At 36.4% G+C, this 23,565-nt stretch overlaps 1 protein-coding gene and 1 non-coding gene across 4 annotated transcripts in view; both read left to right on the forward strand.

Moving 5' to 3' along the window:
- HTR2C (5-hydroxytryptamine receptor 2C) overlaps window positions 1–23,565 on the forward strand; it is a 325,108-nt gene that overhangs the window by 223,366 nt on the left and 78,177 nt on the right.
- On the forward strand, window positions 15,694–15,803 carry MIR448 (microRNA mir-448). The gene has a single exon (NR_035801.1). It is a non-coding gene; the product is annotated as a microRNA mir-448 (primary transcript).

Consider the following 23,565-nt stretch of genomic DNA (forward strand, 5'->3'; position numbering starts at 1 on the left):
AGTTATTTTTTATTTATTCATTTTTTTTTTTGAGACGGAGTCTCACTCTGTCACCAAGCTGGAGTGCAGTAGTGCGATCTTGGCTCACTGCAACCTCTGCCTCCAGAGTTCATGCGATTCTCCTGCCTCAGCCTCCCCAGTAGCTGGGACTACAGGCGCATACCACCACGCCCAGCTAATTTTTGTATTTTTAGTAGAGACGGGGTTTCACCATGTTGGCCAGGATGGGCTCGATCTCTTGACCTCATGATCTGCCCGCCTCGGCCTCCCAAAGTGCTGGGATTACAGGCGTGAGCCACCGCGCCTGCCCCATTCTTAGTTATTTTTAAATGTACAATATAAATTATTGTTGACTATAGTCACCCTGTTGTGCTGTCAAATACTAGATCTTATTCATTCTTCCTAACTATATTATTGAAACTATTAAACATCCCCACTTCTCTCTCCCCTCCCCCAAACCCACTACCCTTCCCAGCCTCTGGTAACTGTCATTTTACCCTATCTCCATGAGTTCAATTGTTTTAATTTTTTTAGCTCCCATTTATAAGCGAGAACATGTGAAGTTTGTCTTTCCGTGCAAGGCTTATTTTGCGTAACACAATTACCCCCAGTTCCAACCATGTTGTTGCAAATGGCAGGATCTCTTTTTTTTATGGCTGAATATACTCCATTGTATATATGTACATTTTCTTTCTTCATTCATCTGCTGATTGACACTTAGGTTACTTCCAAGTCTTACCTGTTGTGAACAGTGGTGCAACAAATATGGAAGTGCAGATATCTCTTCGATATACTGATTTCCCTTATTTTGGGTATCTACTCAGCAGTGGGATTGCTGGATCATATGGTAGCTCAATTTTTAGTTTTTGGAGGAACTTCCAAATTGTTCCCATAGTGGTTATATTCATTTACATTTCCAACAACAGTGTACCAGGCTTCCATTTTCTCCACATCCTCGCCAGTGTTTGTTATTGCCTGTCTTTTAGATGTAAGGCATTTTAACCGGGGTGAGATGATACCTTACTGTAGTTTTGATTTGCATTTTTCTGATGATCAATGATGGTGAGCCCCTTTTTGTATGACCGTTTGCCATTCATGTGTCTTCTTTGGAGAAGTATCTATTCAAATCTTTTGCCCATTGTTCGATTATTTTACTAGATTTTTCCTATAGAGTTTTTTGAGCTCCTTATACATTCTGCTTATTAATGCCTTGTCAGATGGGTAGTTTGAAAATATTTTCTCCCAACCTGTGGCCACCACCACTGGGACTGTACTAGGTCAGACCTGAGGCCAACACAGAAATGGGTCTGCCCAGGTCCTGCAATGACCACTGCCTGGCTACTGTCTATGTTTACTCAAGGCCCAAGGGCTCCACAATTATTTGATGACAAATCCAGCCAGGCCTGTGTCCTTCCCTTCAGGGTGGTGAGTTTCCCTGGCTCTGGGCAGGCCTGGAGTTGCTGTCTGGGAGCCAGGGTCTGCAGTCGGATACCTTAGGAATCTACCTGGTGCTCTAGTCTATTGCAGCTGAGCTGACACCCAAGCTACGGGACAAAGTTCTTCCCATTCCCTTCCCTTTCCTCCAGCAGAGGAATCACTTCCCATGGCCGCCACCACCCCATGCACGTGACGAGTACTGCCTGGCTACCCCTAGCAATCACTCAAGGCCCATGGGGCTCTTCAGTCAGCTTATGGTAAATGCTGCCAGTCCAGTGCCTTTTTTTTTTTTTTTTTTGACAGAGTTTCGCTCTTGTCACCCAGGCTGGAGTGCAGTGGCGCGATCTCGGGTCACTGCAACCTCTGCCTCCTGGGTTCAAGCGATTCTCCTGCCTCAGCCTCCCGAGTAGCCGGGCTTACAGGCACCCGCCACCACGCCTGGCTAATTTTTGTGTTTTTAGTAGAGACAGGGTTTCACCGTATTGGCCAGGCTGGTCTCGAACTCCTGACCTCAGGTGATCTGCCCACCTCAGCCTCCCAATCCAGTGCCTTTTCATTCAGGCCAGTGGGCTCCACTCTGGCTCAAGGAAGGTCCAGAAATGCTGTCCAAGAACGAAGGCCTGGAACGGGGACCCCAAGAGCCCACTTGGTGCTCTGCCCTACTGTCACCAAGCTGTTACCCAAGCTACAAGACAAAATCCCCTTTACTGTTCCCTCTCCTTTCCTCAATCAGAAAGAGTCTCTCTCCATGACCATCACAGCTGGGAATGTGCTGGGTCACATCTGAAGCCAGCAGGGCTCTGAGTCTTACCCAAGGCCCATGGCAAATTCTACTTGGCTACCACTGCTGATTATTCAGGGACCAAAGGTTCTTTAGTCAGGAGGTGATGAGTTCTTCCAGGACTTGGTCCTGCCCTTCAAGGCAGCGGGTTCTCTTCTGGCCTAGGTGTGTTAAGAAATGTTATCCAAAACTAAAACCTGGAATGAGGGCATCAGGACTCTGCCTGGTATCCTATTCTACTGTGGCGGAGCTGGTATCCAGATTGCAGGACAAAGTCCTCAATCCTCTCCCCTTTTCTCTCCTCAAGCTGAGGGAAGGAGTCTCTCCCAGAGCTGTGAGCTGTGGTGTCAGGGATTAGGGGAGGGGTGATGCAAACATTCCCTTGGCCACGCCAGCTGATATCTCACTAGGTCTCATGCACCCCAAGTGCACTGGCTCCAAGCCCAGCACAGCACCAGGACTTGCCTCATAGCCTAGGCTGCCTTTCAAGTTTATTTAGGACCCGGGGGGCACTTTTGCCCATGGTGGTGGGGCTTGCCAGACAGAACTCAGGTTCTGACCACTGGGATGGACAATTTGCCTCTAGCTAGGGCTCATCTAAATGCTCTCTCAGTGGGCGCTGGCTGATTTCTGCCCCATGTTGCTTACCAGCACTGAGTTCCAATGCAAAATCCCACAGTCACTGCATTCTCCCTCCAACAAGCATACAGATTCTTTCTCTGCACCATGTGACCACTGCCAGAGGATGGGGCAGTGGTGGTGGTGTAGGCAATTCAAGACTGTCTTTCCTACCCTCTTCAGTGCCTCTTTCCTTAATACGATGCTAAAACCAGGTACTGTGATCGCTCACCTGATTTTTCTTTGTATGAAGGTGCTTTTTTGTGTGTGTGGATAGTTGTTCAATTTGGTGTTCCTGTGAGTGGGGGACAATTGCTGGAGGCTTCTATTCAGCCATCTTGCTCCACCTCCCTGAAGCAAATAAAAAAGCTTTAGAAAAATTTGTACCCCTCACACCAAAGTGATTAAATGATAGTGATAGTCCACCTAAAATGTATAGTTTCTGATTTTTAAAACCAGTTTATATATTTTATATTTCATTAAATAAATGTACACCAAAAAAATGGCCAAAAATGATATAGTAAGGTTAATTATGTCATTGAATGGCCAGTTGTGTTCTTTGAAGGCTTGGAGTTCTTGAAGTTCCAAGTAAGCCTCTGAGCTGGTGTGATTTGAGGGGCACTGCTAAAGTTGTCTTTCCCGCATCAGGCAAAATGTCTTGCTATCACCTGTCACTCTTTATAGTCCCAATAATAGTAATTTAACTTTAATTCAAAGTGCCTAATTAAAATATAAGCACTATTAATGGGAGAAAGAGGTTTGAAGTAAAGAAAGGTCCCAAAGGCCAGTCTTTTTTTTTTTTTTTCATGTTTTCCCTCAGACCCCACCCAATACGTTTTTTTGGAAGATTAACATGCTAATGTTTATAGAATGCTGTAAAGTCTTCGTGTAACAAAAGAGATCTACATACTCCAATGGCAATGGTAAGACAGTATAATGTTCAAAGAACATATAGATGTCACATATGTGGAATATTCCTATCAGGGAAACCCTTACATATTCCCTCTGTTACCTTTACATGGCATTTCTTCTTCTATTATTCCTGGCAATATCTGCCTTAGTGAAAAGACAGGGGTCAAGCCAATATGTTCCCATTGCACGCACTCGTTACAAAGATTTAATTCGCTGATAAACATGTTAGCATATTAAATCTGCAGCTTGCCTACCAAGAGTAAATGTTTTGTGTGAGTGTTTATCTAAATGCATAGTCTGAAAAGAAGATAGGGGGCAAGTTATTGCAGGAAAATTCTTCGTGGGAAACTATTGCCTTCTGATGAGCTACTATCTGTTCCCAGCATGTGCTTTCATTAGTCATCCATTAACAACCACCAGTTCATCTCCTAAACATTCAGCGTTCCTCATGGTAAAATAACTGTTTCTTCCTAGTGTCACCTTTTTCCTACTGTGCTATGCAGCCATAATTTTTGAGATTTTTAAAAATTTTTATTTTTAAGTTCTGGGGTACATGTGCAGGATGTGCAGGTTTGTTACATAGGTAAATATCTGCCATGGTGGTTTGCTGCACCTATCAACCCATCACCTAGGTATTAAGCCCAGCATGTTTTAGCTATTTTTCCTAAAGCTCTCTCTCCCCCCACCCACCCCCCACAACAGGACCCAGTGTGTGTCGTTCCCTCCCTGTGTCCATGTAATCTTATTGTTCAGCTCCCATTTTTAATCTTGCTACCTTCTCTTCTGCTCCCTTACTATTCTATGAGTGATTATCTACCTACCTAAATTGTTTTTCAGTAGAAAGAAAGCATTATATAGAGTGGCAGCCATCCCAAAACTCTGTGGTTACCCCCAACTTTTTCCCCACCCTCTACATGGGTTATACACTTAACAACCCAACATTATGAAAACCAGGCTATATTCCATGAAGACACCCTCCAGTAGCTCAGACAGAGCAAGAATGTTTAAGCAGAATAATGAAAAGGCTATCTTGGGCCGGGCTCGGTGGCTTACACCTATAATCCCAGGACTTTGGGAGGCCGAGGTGGGTGGATCACTTGAGGTCAGGAGTTCGAGACCAGCCTGGCCAACATGGTGAAACCCCATCTCTACTAAAAATACGAAAATTAGCCAGGCGTGGTGGTGAGCCCTGTAATCCCAGCTACTTGGGATGCTGAGGCAGGAGAATTGCTTGAACCCAAGAGGTGGAGGTTACAGTGACCCGAGATTGCGCCACTGCACTCCAGCCTGGGCGACAGAGTGAGACTCCATCTCAAAAGAAACAAACAGACAAAAAAAAAAAAAAAAAAAAAAAAAAAAAAAACAAGGCTATCTTGTTAAACCCAAATAACCTGGTAGTGAATTGAAGTAGCTGATAGTAATTTTCAGTTTTCCTCTGAGTAATACCAGTTTATAAATTGAATTATTATGGTAAATAGTGGACATTTTGTCAAGTAAAAATAAAAATATAAAATAGTGTAATAAACATTTGCATGTATTTACCAGGCAAGTGGCCCTTTAATATTTACATTTATGATTAATTTTTAAAAATATAACATAGAATTATGAAGTAGAAAAGGACTTTACAGTTTTGTCTAATTAAATTATTTGCACTCATAAAAATAGTCATGCCACCTCGCTTATAAATATCTACCCCCGCAATAAAATCCTTATATACAACCAAAATATATTTCACAATGTCCTTTATTAATGCATAACACTTAAAAGTCTTCCCTTGATGATTAAATAATGTCAAAAACAGACTTAAAAAACAAGGATTTGGAAATTTTTGATAACAATTTAGTGGGGGCGATCCATCAATAACTTCATAAATTTCTTCCAGAGTAGGATAACACAGTTGAACCACAAATCCTGTTCCCATCTTGGAGTCTCACTCAGACAGTTGAATTCAAATTCACAAGTCTAAAGTACCAAGATACAGTCCAAATTGGAGTACCTGGAGAGTCCAAGAAAGCTGTTTGTGATGTCACATGAGGTGTCTTCAATAGTGTTGATATTCAATCCTGAGAGACGATGTAACCCAGGCAAAGATTTTAATGTAGAGGAATCTGGAACTGAGGTGAGATCTGGAAAGCCAAATGTAGGTACTCTGCTACCAGACAGAAGTAAGTTTTGTCTCTGGTCAGACAACGATCTCTTTCTGTAGCAAGGACGCTGTAACAGCTAGGCTTTAGGAACCTAAGCAGTGCTAAGCTGCTAACCAGCCCGGCCACAGAGGGCAAGAGTCATTTGAGAAGAGCTTCTTATATACTACTAGGTCTTCTCTCATTGGTTGAGAGTCTGGGTGGGGCTGATTATGTCAATAATCAGGTGAATTGTGATATCATAGACCATGTAAGTACTGACATATATGTTATTATATTAACCAAGCTATGTTGTACATTACAGAGTACAAGGGCAGATTGTAATGTCATAAAGTTTACAGTGTACCAGGAGATATAAACAGAAAATTACAATACAATATATATGCTAGGATACAGATATATGTAAGGTACTGAGAGAAGACATAGCAAGGAGTAATTAACTCTGTGTGTGGAGGTTTAGAAAGGGCTTCCCAGATAAAGTACTGTCTCAGCTGGGTCTTTAATTATGGGTAGGCATTTGCCTGTGTGTACAGGAAGGAGGTTTGAAAAAGGGGTATATTACAGATGTCATTCTAGGCAAGACAGACAAAAGTATACAAAAGCACAGAAAAATGAAAGGGAAAAAATAGCTAGAGATGAGGCTGGAGTAGAAAGCATATCTCAGACCTCAAAGTAACCTAATTCTTCATGACATAGTATGACCTTTTTACTCAAGTTTTATTCTTAATGAAATGAGGAAATATTTGTGTAAGAATACTTACAAGTCATCACCAATGTTGTATTTCCCTAAAAGCTACAGAACATAATCTATTAAAATCCTATAGATTTACTTTAATAATGCAATGCTGTCATCATAAGGACTTTCCTGTGAAGTCATGGAACCTAAAACTATAATTTGTATACATCTATCCAGTGTTAACAATTTGTAGGGCATCAGACCAGGAAGGAGGTTTGGAAAGTTAGTAGCAAGTCAAAATGTGACTTCAGTACTACTAAGAAAATAGGGTGATATTAGATAATCAACATTTATAATGTTATGGAATTATTAATAGAATATCAAAATATTAATGAAACATAAATTGTCCTGATCCAAACTGGAACCATGCATTATTCAAATTATTTAGTGAAAGAAAACCTGTGTTCATCTACCAAGTTTCACAGAACATCTATCAAGTTTCACAGAACATCTAATATATAGTATATATATTATAGTATATATAGTAATATTCTATAGTATATATCATATATACTATAGAATATATATTATAATATTCTATAGTATATATCATATATACTATATTATATATTATAGTATATATACATATAATACTTTATACATAGTATATTGTATATCATATAATAAATGGCATTCTGCTTTATAAGCATTTCTTTTCCCTGCTAAAATATAATTTTACTCATCCTCAACAGGTTTTCCTAGGAATATTGAGTAAAGTGCCTTTTCTGTACCTCTTTCATTTTTCTCTGCTTTTACTTGTCAGCATCTCTTTATTTCAATCTATTTGATCATAGGTTTTCAAAATCAATGTATTATGTTTAGAAGGGCTGAAGTGTTATTTGGATGATGACTAGAAAGAGATACTGCTACTTCTAACAAATAGGCACACCTTTCTTTTTGATCCTTTCCTCCAACCCCAGGCCACAACTAAAACTGCTTCTTTTGAATTACCTTTAAGTAACAGAGTATGTAAACGTGGTGGAGACTGTTCTTAAAATCTTGTGCAAATCCTGTAAAACCAAACAGAAAAAAATCTAAAGTCCTACCAGAAATTAATGATCACTGATACATGGTAGAATTTTGAAGCATTTGTAAAAACTACATTGAAGGAACTAGAGTTAGAAACAGTACCAAAGTTCTGCCTCCTAAGCCAGGATGAGGACATGGTAAAAGAATATCTTGATGACCTCCAACCATCGTTCCTAAATTATTGATAAATTAAGGAAGCTGGAGGATGAGAAAATCTGTAAATCTGTATTAACCTAAGAAATTGGCAGAGGAGAAAGTATAGTATATAGATAGAGTGTATGTCAGATAAGGCAGCAATAAATATTTTTAAAAGCAAAACCATCTGGCAAATTTAGAAACCATATGACTTTTATGGCTACTCTTAGAATTTGCCAGAGATTAAGAATTGCCCCTCCTCTGTGATCAATTTTCTGCTTCTCAATGTAAAGTCCTTCCTTCCAGCTTTTCAACACTTTTATTCACAAATATCATTCTATGACATCATTACTGATCTCCTTGACATTTTCGACAAATCTCTTGCTTCCTCCAAACTTCACTCTCTTCCCTCTCCAGCCTGCTTTGAAAAAGCTTATCTCATAAGCTTGAAGAGAATTAAGTATATCATACACAGTACTCCCAGAACATCATGTGTACTGCCTCTGTCATAGAATTTACAATGATGTACTGAAATTTGCTTGCATGTCTGTCTCTCTACTACACAGAAAATTCCTACTTACTAATATATAAAAATTGAAATGAAATATAATACAAATTGCATGACCAGGATGGAATCACAACTTTGAAGATGAGAGATGATAGATAGATAGATAGATAGATAGATAGATAGATAGATAGATAGATAGATATTCAAATCCAAATGACCAACCGCATCACTTTGGGCATTTAATATTGCCAAATCTCAGTTTGTTTGTTTGTTTCTTTTTGGTTTTAATCTGTAACTACTTTATAAGGTTGTTGTGAGGAGTAAACGAGATAATGTAAAGTTTCCCAGAAAAAAAAATACTTAACTCATGCTAGTTTCATTCATCTCATGATTTTAGGGGTTGTTCAATATATTATGAAATATATAAATATGGTACTGCAGTAGGTTAAACACCGTAAACTATAGTTCATCCTGGTAGAAGCTGAAAATCATTTAATAAACTTCAATGTATATTTATAATAAATACATTTCAAATATGAAAATAGGAAGGCCATCCCTTACTATATTACAAAGTAACAACCAGTATAATTATAATAATGTGTGGCTATAGGATTAGGAAGATTAAGCATAAAAAAATTACAGCAATAAGTCTTACTATGAGTGATAAATGAAGCATCAAAATCAATGATAAAAGAAAACATGTTAGATAAATTCAGCTTCTCATCTCATCTCACATACAAAAGTAAATTCTGGGAAGATGAAAATGTTGACGATTTAAAACCTATTCAAAGTAAAACAAGAATAATAGAATAGAATATTTATCCAACTATGTATTTATCCAGCATCTAAGATTAAAAAAAAAATAGATGATTACACAAATGAGAAGACTGACAGATTTGCATGTAAATATAAAATGTTTATCTATGATAACTTTTGTTAATGTGAAGTGGATTGGGATTAAATAATTGCAGCAAACATAAACATAAGCAAAATTAAAAGATAAAGACTGGCATAAAATATTTGAGACAATTTTTAATAAGTTAGAATATTATATCATAAAATGTGTCTGTAGGTTTTTTTTAGGACAGTGTATAATGTACCTCCTATATACTGGAAAATGAATAGAAATGTAATATTTACATATTCTCATTTATAATTCTTTTCAAAACCACCATTCTCTACATTACTCTAAATTAGTAATATGCTTTCATTGTACAGAATTTTCTACAAATGCAATTTCTAAACTCTGTGAGATTATAGAAGTATAAAATGTGTTCATAACACAAAACTTACATTGGAGGCATCAGCAAAAATGGCTAAGTGCTTTCAAAATTCTCTCCTTCATAAAAGCAGTAAGAAAATTTACAGAAATTCTCTGAATCAACTATTTCGGGAGTTTGAAAATTAACTAAATGCTTGCAGCAACCCAGAATGTGTTTGTTTAAGAAAATGGCTGAATGTTGTTAAAAATAGCAATCTCCGTGACATTTTAACTTGTCCTATTCCCATTCCCCCTTCAAGTGCCATGGTAGCCTTAAAAACCAACATCCTGCAATCATGTTGAAAACCTGCAGCCTGGCAGCTACTGGATGGGGGAAGGGAAGGGGTAGAATGAGGTTGCAGCTCTTTCAGAGCCTCATTTCCAGAGAATTTTCATTATTTGACTTGTCTAGTAGTTCCCTGGAAGCATTAACACCAATCCTTCAAAAACTACCAAAAAACAAAAATGGGAAGAATATTTCCCAATTCTGTTTATGAGGCCAATATTATCCTGATGCCAAAATCAAACAAGGACATCACAAGAAAACTACAGACCAAAACCCCTTACAAATATAGATGAAAAAAATCCTGAGCAAATTACTAGCAAACTGAATCCAGCAGTATATAAGAAAGATTGAACACTGTGACAATGGTGTTATCTCAGAAATGCAAGGTTGTTTCAACATATGAAAATAAATCATTATAATACACTATATTAATAGAGTGAAAAACATAAACTACCTGATTACTTAAATGGACACCCAAAGAAACCATTTGAGAAAATCCAATACACTTTCATGGTAAAACAACAAACTAGGAATAGAAGGGAACTTCCACAACCTGATCAAGAGCTTTGTGAAAAGTGAGGCTTTGTGTAAAGTGAAGGACACACGTATATGAGTTTGTTGTGTTTATTTGATTAGAGAACCTTCACTACTACTGAAAATAGAGGATCTCAGTATCTAATGAAATTAAACTTCAGGTGTTCAAGTTCCTCATGAAATTTTCTTAGTGGTTTGAGTGAATTGCTTTTTAAATCCTTCTCTCTTTCAAATAGTAATGTCTTTCATGAAAGCTAATGACTATCCTTATCAATATGCTTATTCTATGCAGCTAAAGCAGATACCTTTTGTGTGCCTGGATTATTTTTTCAATTGTACCCTAATATACATAGCATTTGCTCTATCCCTGATAACTTCAAGCAACAGCATTGAACATAAGAATAAATCATCTCCATCAATCAATACATCCACCACATCTCAGCTTCACCCTTCCTAGCTCTCTAGGTCAGAGGTCAGCTAACCACAGCCCATGGGCCAAATCCTGCTGGCTGCCTCTTTGGTAAAAACAGGCATACTAGAATAAAACCACATCCATTATTTTAAAGATTGTCTATGGCTGATTTCATCCTGCAATAGTAGAGTTGAGTAGTTGCAATGGAGATTGCATTGCCCACAAAGACTAAAATAGATACTATTTGGCCCTTTACAGAAAATGTTTGCTGTTGTTTGGCCTAAGATGCAGTGTTTTTATTTGTTTGTTTTGTTTTATGTGTATTTATTTATTTATTTTGCTTTGGCTTTCTTCTCTTAATTGCTGCAATTTTTTAAATGCCCTTTCTACTCCAATGTGCATTTATTTGCCCAATTTATTATTTAACTAATTTTTGACCACATAATACTCCTCACTATATTATAAAACCATGAGAACAAGTATAATTTTACCTTCTGAATCATTATCTCCTTCTGCCCAGTAGATTTTAACAACTAAATATTTATTAAATACATAAATAAATGCTACACGGGTAAAATACTTCAAATTTATTTTGGAATAACAAAGAGAATAAATTTATTAAATACTCCAGTTCTCCTAAAACCCATTTCAATATTGTTCTAATCATACTAGCAAGTTGAATAATTTACTACTCTGAAAATGACATTTCTGTTATTAAATATAGTAGTTACTGTCAACTGAAATAAATGCAGACATTTAGAAAAGGAGAGAAAAAAACTTATTTCTTATAAAGGGTTACAGCATTTGGAAGGAGGAGGTGTGGGGGTAGGAGCTTTATGATGAACAGGTTAGCTAAACATACATATTCAACAGATTACAGGATGGTCTGTGGATATTCATGAAAGGGGTTGTGACACATGCATATTGAATACACATGCATATAACATATGACCCATGTTTACTTTGGGATGAAGACTTAACTTTTACATGTATTACAATTAGGCCCTCTATATCAAAAGGTCTTTTTAGGACATGAAGGTGCACAAGTGCACAATCTCCGTAAGCCAGCCAGAACCAGTTCATAGTCAGTGGTCTTATCTGGAGAAAGCTAATGAAATCAGTCTCTTGTCCAGTCAGAGCTGTAGTTATAGCTTGTGGAACACGGGCTGAGGATCAGCCTAGTCAGCAGCTGGTGGAACTGAAAATTGTTTTAATATCACTTGTTTTGAGACCAGTGCTTGTTTAGCTGCTAGAGAAAAATAAAATACTTGTGACAGTTAGAACATAGTTTATTCTTTAAGTGCAGGAATGTGTGATTTAACCTTTGCCTGGCATGTCCTTAGATAATGTTTATAATCTAATATCTTGTTGTCACATAGAGTCTGTTCTGTCAGCCTTATAATCTCTATTTTAACATTAATGCTGGTCAGTTGTTCTGTCCAAACCACAAAATGGAGGGGATGTAACAAGGTGTGTCTGACCTTCCATTCTGTCATGGCTGGGAACTCAGTTTTAAGGATTTTCTGCGTTCCCCTTTGCCAAGAGAGGGTCTGTTCTTTCAGTGGGGGGCATAGGATTTTATTTTTAAATTTTTTAATTTTTAACTTTGTTTTCTTTGGGGTACATAGTAGATATATAAATATTATAAAATGTTATAAATAAATATTATGGGGTACATGAAATGTTTTGATACAGGAATGGAATGTATAATAGTCACATCATGAAGAAGGGGGTAGGATTATTTTTTTAGTTTACATTACTTTAATATTGGACCCCTGAAACACACTGTCCTTTGTTTAAAAAAGTAAATTTGAGAAACTTTTAGGGAAATCTTAAAAAATGGCAATAATTTAATTTTAAACCACAATTTATCAGTCATATATACATGACTGATATATAGAGAACACAACTTTATATATACAGTGTTTAGCTATTGATATGGTTTGGCTGTGTCCCCACCCAAATCTCAACTTGAATTGTATCTCCCAGAATTCCCACGTGTTATGGGAGGGACCCAGGGGGAGGTAATTGAATCATGGGGCCCAGTCTTTCTTGTGATAGTGAATAAGTCTCATGAGATCTCATGAGTTTATTAGGGGTTTCCGCTTTTGCTTCTTCCTCATTTTCTCTTGCTGCTGCCATGTAAGAAGTGCCTTTTGCCTCCTGTCATGATTCTGAGGCCTCCCCAGCCATGTGGAACTATAAGTCCAATTCAACCTCTTTTACTTCCCAGTCTCGGGTATGTCTTTAGCAGTAGCATGAAAACGGACTAACACAGCTGTGAAGTTGTATATCAATATCACTTTCTGGTTCCCCTTAGAACCCTCAGGAGTTTCTCTTTTCTCTTAATTAAAATTTCACCGTCACTTTTAATCTATTATCATTATTCTGCAGAGTGAACTGTTTGAATAGCGAATCAATTAAAAGCATAGCACAGTAAAACGTGGGGATGTTTTGCAACTTGGGCATATGAAAAGTAGTGAATAAGAATCATTTTCAACCTATGATATGAAAGAAGGGAGATCCTGGGGGCATCCATAGTCAAACACTTGGTTGTACACTTGGAGATGTTTTTTCAAGCCTTGGATTATTACTAACAGTAAACAAGAAATTCACTAACTAGAGAAAGCAGATATGAGTACGTACAGAGTATCAGATCACAAACAGCAGTTAGTAAGGTGATCTAACTAAAAGCTGTAGATGGTGTCTCTTTGAACTAATGCTACTTTGAGCGGTCTAAAAGCATGATTGCTACATGATGCTTTAAGAAATCTGCCTAGTACCTGACAGCATATTGTTCATACTAGTATCTGTAGCTGTAAATTTAGATTTTAATAATTGTTTGGTACATATTAATATATAATTTTAAGATAAAAAGGAAATTGATTTTATAGGTTATATCCTATATCTTTGGCTTAAAATATATTGTAGGAAATAATGTATCCCATCAAATTCCATGGTAAATTAGTGAGTCATAGCGAAAGTTAGAAACACTGGCCTACAACTTTTAATGATTAATTACTTGGCCATGAATAAGCCATACATTATTTAGATGTATATTTAATTTTAAAGAAATCTGCATTTTAATATTTCTGAATATGTCATTAGTTATTAAGAAGATTACTATAAAAAGCAGTATTCAAAAATATATTTTACAGTTTACTTTAGTTCTTAGTGAACATTAGAATGATAGCATGGCCATGTTGTTTATCACTGAAGCACCTAGGAGAGTTAGCAAATGTTAATCCTGCTAGTGTCATCAAGACTAAACAAATTATAAAGACTAAATATCCTTTTTTTTTTTTTTTTTGAGATGGAGTCTCACTCTGTCTCTGAGGCTGGAGTGCAGTGGCACGATTTTGGCTTACTGCAACCTCCGCCTCCCAGGTTCAAGCGATTCTCCTACCTCAGCCTCCCAAGTAGCTGGGCTTACAGGCACGCAACATCACCCCCAGCTAATTTTTGTATTTTTAGTAGAGATGGGGTTTCGCCATGTTGGCCAGGCTGGTCTCGAACTCCTGACCTCAGGTGATCCACCCACTTTGGCCTGCTAAAGTGCTGGGATTATAGGCGTGAGCCAACATGCCTGGCAAGATTAAATATACTTTTAAAAAATTATATTTTTTTCTATTGACTTAGAAATCACTCTACATTAATGACATAGTCAAAGAGATTTTACTTTTGTTCTCTTGTAAATAAAATACCAGATTAAAGGTATGCTTAATGTGATAAAGTAAAGCCAAAATCCAAACCAGAAAATCTAGAGTCATAAAGTTAAAGCCACAATTATATCTTATTCTCTTACCTACTCATTTCTTTTTCCCCACTACTGAGAGGATAGAGTCACATAGTACAAATCGGCAGAAGTCCTCATTATTATATTCTTGCTTAGGCAAGAATTCATGATTCCTTCTTTGTCCTTATCCCTTTTCCACCACTCAAGATCCATACAATAGAAGAAATAGAGAATCATTTAATAAAGTTGTCTTCCATTCAACTCTGAAGAAAATATCAACAGAGAAATGGAAGTCTTTTCCATGCACTCATAGGTAAAGTCTTGAGATCAGCTTGAAAGGAAGTAGCTCAACTGGAAATTACATAAAAAATTCCAGGAAAGATGGGTTGTGAGACTATCTCAGAAGAGAAAACCTAGGGTTTGTTTGTTTGTTTGTTTGAAGATATTGTAGATCGTATTGAACCTCTCAGGTGTCAGGTCCTGATGAAATTGTAGGCTCACAAAATTTTGCAGATAGGAAAGTTCTTGGTGCTGAGAGACTTGAGATGAGCAAGTACATAATGCAGAATTTGCTAAGCTAAATGAACAGGGCTGATTGAATTTGTCCTTAGCTAAGTTTCTTTATTTTGTAATGTGGTGGTCACATTGCAGAGCCCCAGAGCCTAGGATCTCATGATGCTTCTGGGCCTGTGTTTTTGGCAACTAAATTGTGATACATCTGGGATAGCTTTGGCAAAAAGTGTGTGCAGCCCATCTGGGGTCTTCCAGCCATAGAATTCCTCTACTATCATGTAAGAAGTCTGTTTATATGATTTAGAAGCAGGTAATACAGGTTGACTAAATTGGAAGTGGAGCTGGGCAGTGTTTGTAACCCAGAAAATATCTTGGTACCTATAAGTGTCAGGAGATTTTTCTCCTTTTATTTAATTGGTGGGAAATGATATTTTTGAGATAAGGGGTTTAAGTTCAAGTAAGAGATGAGTTATTGGTTAACAAGCTTTTGGATCATTTAGGCTATTTGTAATCACAACCAGTTCATCAGGAAAAGACCACCAGGCCAGAAGAGGCTTTCATGACAGCATTTACACAGAGAAGCATCAATCAATGTCAAGCCTTTCAGCAGAAACTGGAACTTCATGGTGCAGCAGTTCATCTTCGCATGGGCCGGGAGGTTGAACATCCTGCATAGTGCTGCCAGGAAATCCCTATTTCATATAAGAGGGGGCTGGCTGGTTGCATATGTAGGATGTCCCATCTCCCAGCCCACTTCGTCATGACAGACACCAGAAACACCACTCTGCTTCACTGAAGAACAATAAAATCTGCGTGTCATGGAAACACAGATGCCAGAGCTGCATCACTAGAAAGACATTCTGACAAATGTATTTAGAGGAGGGTAGAGTACTGACTGCTATGACCTTGGCTCATAAGAGGCAGTGGGTATGTGAGTGGATCTTTAAGTTCAGGGCCAGTAGATCTGCATTAAACCTTATTAGCAACAACACTGGCCACACAGATAATGCCTCCAGAATTGTGCCACCTACTCTCAGAGCTACACCGAATTAGGGAGATTTAATAGTTGGGCATATTTATTTAGGCTAGCCAGAGCCAAATACCTAGAGGTAGAGAGAATCTAATTCTTAATTATAGAAAAAAACAAAGATTATATCCTGAAAAGCAGCCTCTAATTTCAAGTCTGAGGGTCAAGGTAAGATAGTAAATTTAAAAATGTGTCTCAAAGTCAGAAGAAGGATATTTGGGAGGAGTATTCCAGAGAAGAACTAACAATTCTAAATTGAGCAGAAACAGTCTATTACACTTTGAGGCAAGAATCAAGTTACAAGGAAGTAGGTGTGATTGCAAAGGGAGAAAGTTAGCGGCATGTCCCTACAAATATTTCAGAGATATAATTTCTGTCAGCTGCAGTATCCAATCATATCCAGGGAATTCTGTCAAAAGCAAGGTGATAGGAAATATCGAGAGCAGGGCCCAGCTCTTAAAAACATAGGGCAGGATTAAAAGTAATGCAAAATCCAGCCAATCCTAGCGGCCCTTCTACTTCTGGATTGGTACAGGAAGGATATAATCTCAGAATAGAAATAAGCCATTTAAATGGAATATATTTAGCTTTATAAATAATTGGCTGTTATACATAATTTTCCATTTTCACTTTAGACTGCTGAAATTTCACTATGGATCTTTATATGAAAATGACTAATCTGTAGGAGATGCTACTGGCAGAGAATCAATTCTGTCAACAGCACAAACTTGAGTTGTATCCTGGGATGCTATCGAGTTTTCCACTGACTTTAAATTAGGGTCAAGTTAAACAGGCCATCTCCAAAGACTTTGGGGTTCTAAAAATGTTGATTTGCTATGCATTCGAATCTGGGATGAGTTTCTAGTCAACTATCCTGGCTTTGGCATTCTTCACAGTGGATGGTAAGTGGGCCAATCTTAGGCTGAAAAACAGGCTGATTTAGGGTTTGGGATTTAGAGCATTTATATCCCTTTATTTTCCTCAGCAGCACAGACTCTCCATTGGAATTAGGGGCTTAGTGAATAGTTCAAAAAACGTATGGTTTCATATACAAGGACCCCAAAGTTCCATGCAAATGTATAAGCATACTGTTATGTATAATACCCATATAATTTCTGTAGAGTCTATAGAGATATCACCTCTTTGATCACTGATAATTGATAATGTGTGGCTTCTACCTTTAATTCTTAGTCGATCTGTTGAGAGGTTTATCAGTTTTATTGATCTATTCCCAATAAAGTGCAGCATTTTATTTCATTGAATTCTCAATATTATAGTATTGCCTAAATTTTATTGATTTCTGCTTTTATATTTATTTATTTCTTCTGGTACTTGGATTTCATTTTTCCTTTTTTGCCTAGCACTTTAATTTTGGAAGCTTAGATCATGGATTTGAGTTTTCTTTTCTAAAATAAACCATTAACGTTAGAAAATTCCCTTTGAGTACTACTTTAGCACCATCAGACAAATTTTAGTATGTTTTATTTTCATTTTAATTTACTTCAAATTATTTTTTAACTTCATTTGCCTTTTCCTTTTGAAACATGAATTATTTAGAATTGTGTTATTTAATTTGCAAATATTTGAACATTTTCAAGATATCTGTTTTATTTGTTTTCAGGTTAATTCTGTTATACTCAGACAACACACGTTGTTTGATTGCAACCATTTTAATTTCTTCAGGTATATTTTATGAGCCAGAATATGGTCTTTCCTGGTCAATTTTCCATAGTTCTTGAAAAGAATGTGTACTTTCCTGTTGTCAGGTGGTATGTTTTATCAATGTCAATTAGGTCAACTTTGTTGGTAATGCTGTTCAGTTCTTTTACCTCAGTGATAATTTTCTGTATGCTTTTCTGTCAATTAACTGAGGAAGGGGTGTTGAAATCTTGAAGTGTAATTGTAATTCTACTTTTGATTTCTTCTTTCTACTCTACCATTGTTGTGCTTCATGAATTTTGAAGCCCTGTTATTATATATTTTAAATGTTATTATATTTTAAATGTATTATAAACGTTTAGGACTGTTATATTCCCTCGATGAATTGACACCTGTATCATTATAAAATGGTCTGTGTTACCTCTGGTGATATCTGATGATCTGCAATTTACTTTATCTGTTATTAATATAAAAATTCTAGCATTTGTTTAATTAGTATTTGCACAGTATATCTTTTATCCATACTTTTATTATACAGGTTGAGCATCTCTAGTCCCAAAATCTGAAATCTGAAATAATCCAAAATCAAAAACTTTTTTTTTTTTTTGAGACAGGGTTTTTCTTTGTTGCCCAGTCTGGAGGGCCATGGCACAATCATGCAGCCTCAACCTCCTAGGCTCAGGTGATCCTCCTGCCTCAGCCTCCTGAGTAGCTGGGACCACAGGTGTATGCCACGATGCCGGGCTAAGTTTTTAAAGTATTTGTAGAGACAGGATCTCCCTATGTTTCCCAGGCTGGTCTCCTGGGTTCAAGTGATCCTCCCACCTCAGCCTCCCAAAGTGCTGAGATTACAGGCATGAGCCACCATGACCAGCCAAAATACAAAACTTTTTGAACACCTATATGGTGCCACAAGTAGAAAATTTCTCAGCTGACCTCATGTGACTGGTCACAGTCAAAATGCCATCAAAACTTTGTTTCATGCACAAAATTATTTGCAATAATGCATAAAATTAACTTCAGGCCAAAAAATAAATGAATTTCACGTGTAGACTTGAGTTCCATCCCCAACATGTCTTATTATGTATATGCAAATATTCCAAAATATCAAAATGTCCAAAATCTGAGACTCTTCTAATCCCAGGCATTTCAGATAAAGGATGCTCAGCTTGTACAACTATCTATATTATTAAATTTAAATTTGTAGAGTTTCTTATAGACAGCATATAATTGTGTCTTGTTTATTTTTATTCTCAATTTTAATCCAAAATCGCTATCTCTTTCCTTGAATTGGTGTGTTTATACCATTTAGATTTAATGCAATTATTGATTTGTTTGGACTTATGTCTACCGTGTTTTGTTTTCTATTTATCCCTTGTCTTTTCCACTCTTTTATTTCCTATAGGAATGGGAAACATTCTTTTGTTTCCTAATTCTGATTTGTTATGTTTTTTCTTTTTATTTGAGTATTTCAATTTTATTGATCTATTGGCTTTTTTACTATATTTCTTTGTACAGTTTTTTGTTTGTTTGTTAAGTGACAATGCTCTGAATTAAAATATACCTGTATATTATAAGTGTCCCTTATCCAAAATTCTTGGGACCACAATGCTTTGGATTTTGAATTTTATTAGATTTTGGAATATTTTCATTATAGTTAACAGTTCAGCATCCCTAATCCAAAATTCCAAAATCCAAACTGCTCCAATGAGTATTTCCCTTAAGCATTATCTCAGTGCTCAAAAAGTTTAGATTTTGGAGAATTTGGGATTTCAGGTTTTCAGATTAGAAATATTCAACCTGTGTATACATATTTTTTCCAAGTTTCTTACCCTTAATATTTTATCACATCAAGTGAAAGATAAAACCATATATGCTCCTTTATCCTCCTTTTTTGGTCTTAGTTGTAATATGGATTACATCTACATGCATTGAGAACCCTATCAGACAATGTTACAAAATTTTTGCTTCTGAGAATCATATGTATTTTAAAGACTTAAGAAAAATTATTATATTTTCTAAGATATTTACCGTTTCTGTTGTTCTTCCTTTGTTCCTGATGTTTTCATGTTTTCCTTTAGTGTAATTTCCTTCTGCCTGAAAAACATCCTTTAACATTTTTAGACCAAGTCTCCTAGTTTAGAGAGACTTGTTTTAGAGCAATGAGTTTCTAGTTTCCCTTCACCTGAGAATCTCTTTATTTCACATTCATTTGTGAAATATATTTCCACTGGATATGGAATTTTGAATTGATAGCTCCTTTCTTTCAGGCTTTTAAATTTGTGGTTACACTACCTTCTGGTTTTCATGGTTTCTGATGCAAAATCTGAAGATATGCAACTTTCAATGTTTTTGTCTTTATCTTTTATTTTGACCAGTTTGATTATGATGATCTAGGTATGATTTTTTTTGTTTGTTTAAACATTTGAGTTTTACAGAACTTCTTAAATCTGTAAATTTTTTCCCCCCAAATGCGGCATGTTTTGGACCATTATTTCTTCAAATAGTATTTCTTCATCAATTTTTCTCCTCTCCTTATAAAATTCCAATGATACAAATGTTAAACATATAGTTATTGTCCCACAGGTCCCCACTATGTTCATTTATTTTTAATTTTTTCACACTGTTGTTCAGATTATATAATTTATATGGATCTAACTTTAGTTTTCATGACTCTTTATCTGTCATCTCTACTCTTCTATTGAGTCCAGTCAATGATCTTTTTTCAAATATTGTATTTTTTGAGCTCCAAGCTTTCAGTTGGTTCTTTTTAATAAATTATACTCATTATTTGAGAACTCCTACCTTTCTATTCATTTCAAGAGAGGCCCCTTTCCTTCACTGAGCATGATTAGGGTGGCTGCCTTGAAGTCTTTGTCTACAAATTCCAACATTTGCGTTATCTAAGGGTTGCTGTCTTTGATTCTCTTTTTCCTTAAGAATTTTTGAGATTTTTCTAATTCTGTGTATATTTGGATAAAACATTTTGTATCTTTGACACTTTGAATATTATGTCTTGAGATCTGGATCCTTTATTATTGAGATAAAATTCATATAACAAAATTAACAATTAACCATTTAAAAGTATACAATTCTGTGGTATTTAGTACATTCACAATGATGTCCAACCGTCATCTCTATCCAGTACCAAGATATTTTATCACTACTTCCAAAAAAAATTCCATATCCATTAAGTAGCTTTTCTACATTGCCCCATTCCTCAGCCTCTGGAAAACACTAGTCTCCTATCTGTCTTTAAGGATTTACCTATTCTGAATATTTCGTATAAATAAAGTCATACAATATGTGATCTTTTGCATCTGGCTTCTTTCACTTAGCATGATGCTTTCAAAGTTCAACCATAATGTGCCATGTATTTGTAATTCACTCTTTTTATGGTTGAATAATACTCCATTATCTGAATATAGTACATTCTGTTTATTCATCTGTCAGTTGATAGATATTTGGGTTGTTTCCTCCTTTTGGCTATAGTGAAAAGTACCACTATAAAGAGTCATGTCAAATACTTGCTTGAGTATCTATAAATAGAATTGCTAGGTCATATGGTAATTCCGTGTTTGGCTTTTAAAGGAACTAACAAACTGTTTTCCACAGTGACGGCACCGTTTCACTTTATCACCAACAATGTATGAGGTTTCCAATTTTTTCTCCACATCCTCACCAAGACTTGACATTTCTCATTTTGTTTTTGGTTTTGTGTTTACGGTCAACCTGGTGGGAGTGAAGTGGTTTCTCATGGTGGTTTTCATTTATATTTCTCTAATGACTAATGATGCTGAGCATTTTTTCATATGCTTGTTGGCCATTTGTATATCTCATTTGGAGAAATGTCTATTCAAGTTCCTTACCCATTTTTTATTTGCAAATATTTTCTTGCATTCTGTGGGCTGTTTTTACACTCTTCTGATAGCACTCTGATGCAGAAAAAATTTTTAATTTAATGATGTCCAATTTTTCTATCTTTTCTTTTCTGCTAATGCTACTGGTGTCATATCTAAGAAACCATTGCCAAATCCAAGTTCACTAAGATTTACCCCTGTGTCCTTTTCTAAGTGTTTTGTACCTTTGGTTTTTATATCTGGATCTTTGGACCATTTTGAGTTAAATTTTGTGTATGTTGTGAGGTGAGGGTTCAACTTCAATCTTTTGCACGTGATATCTGCATGCAATTTTCCCAGCACTATTTGTTGAAGGGACTATTGTTTTCCATTGGAAGGTATTGTCACAAGTGTAAAACTCAGCTGACTGTAGATAAATAGGTTTATTTCTGGCCTCTGAATCCTATTCTATTAATCTATGTCTATCCTTATACTTGTACCACATTGTTTGATTATAATAGCTTTCCAGTGAATCTTGAAATTGGGAATTCTGAGTCTTAAAATTTTTTTCTCCTTTTCAAGAATGTTTTGGCTATTCGAGATCCCTTAAGATTAAATATTTATTTTAGGATTAGCATTTCCATTTCTGCCAACAAACACATTAGGGTTTTGATAGGGATTGCATTAAATCTGTAGGTCACTTTGAAAAGTATTGCCATTTTAACAATATTAAATGTTCCAATCCATGAACATGGCCTAACTTTCAAAATTTTAGTTGCCTGCAGAGCTCCTGGTGTATAGTGGTGTTGCCACTATAGATGGGCAATTTAATGATCGATGCTTGCCTCCGTTTATGCCAGGATAGAAAAAGTGAAGCAAAGAAATCTCTCTGTTTTATGCCTGTCCTCTTGTCCCCTGGGAAGACAGTATTTTTCTTGGAGGTTTCTTTCTGCACATCCACTACACAGTTTGAAGATTTTGGGCCGTACTAAAATCTAAGCCAGGAGGTAAGGGAAGTGGGAAGGGAAAGGAAAATAATTCTTTTATTGGTCATTGTTTAACTTTTATTGTCTTGCCCAATTAGTCTGCTGTTATTTATTTTTCACATACCTCAGTTACTTGTTTTGGGTATATGTGCACAGGTTTTAGTTTTAATCTATAGGAGAGATAGGATGAAATGTGCTTACTTCAGTTTTGCCAGACCTGAAAGACTTCTAATTGGTAACTTTTTATTTTTTATTTATTTATTTTTAGTTTCTTTATATTTTATTTTATTTTTTTTTAAGAGTTAAAGAGATAAACTTTATTTTATTTTTTTTATGGGGAGTGCTGTTTTTTGTTTTTTTTATTATACTTTAAGTTTTAGGGTACATGTGCACATTGTGCAGGTTAGTTACATATGTATACATGTGCCATGCTGGTGCGCTGCACCCACTAACTCATCATCTAGCATTAGGTATATCTCCCAATGCTGTCCCTCCCCCCTCCCCCCACCCCACAACAGTCCCCAGAGTGTGATATTCCCCTTCCTGTGTCCATGTGATCTCATTGTTCAATTCCCACCTATGAGTGAGAATATGCGGTGTTTGGTTTTTTGTTCTTGCGATAGTTTACTGAGAATGATGATTTCCAATTTCATCCATGTCCCTACAAAGGACATGAACTCATCATTTTTTATGGCTGCATAGTATTCCATGGTGTATATGTGCCACATTTTCTTAATCCAGTCTATCATTGTTGGACATTTGGGTTGGTTCCAAGTCTTTGCTATTGTGAATAATGCCGCAGTAAACATACGTGTGCATGTGTCTTTATAGCAGCATGATTTAGAGTTCTTTGGGTATATACCCAGTAATGGGATGGCTGGGTCAAATCGTATTTCTAGTTCTAGATCCCTGAGGAATTGCCACACTGACTTCCACAAGGGTTGAACTAGTTTACAGTCCCACCAACAGTGTAAAAGTGTTCCTATTTCTCCACATCCTCTCCAGCACCTGT

The sequence above is a fragment of the Pan troglodytes genome, chromosome X, assembly GCF_028858775.2.
Source record: "Pan troglodytes isolate AG18354 chromosome X, NHGRI_mPanTro3-v2.0_pri, whole genome shotgun sequence".
Classification (NCBI taxonomy): Eukaryota; Metazoa; Chordata; class Mammalia; order Primates; family Hominidae; genus Pan; species Pan troglodytes.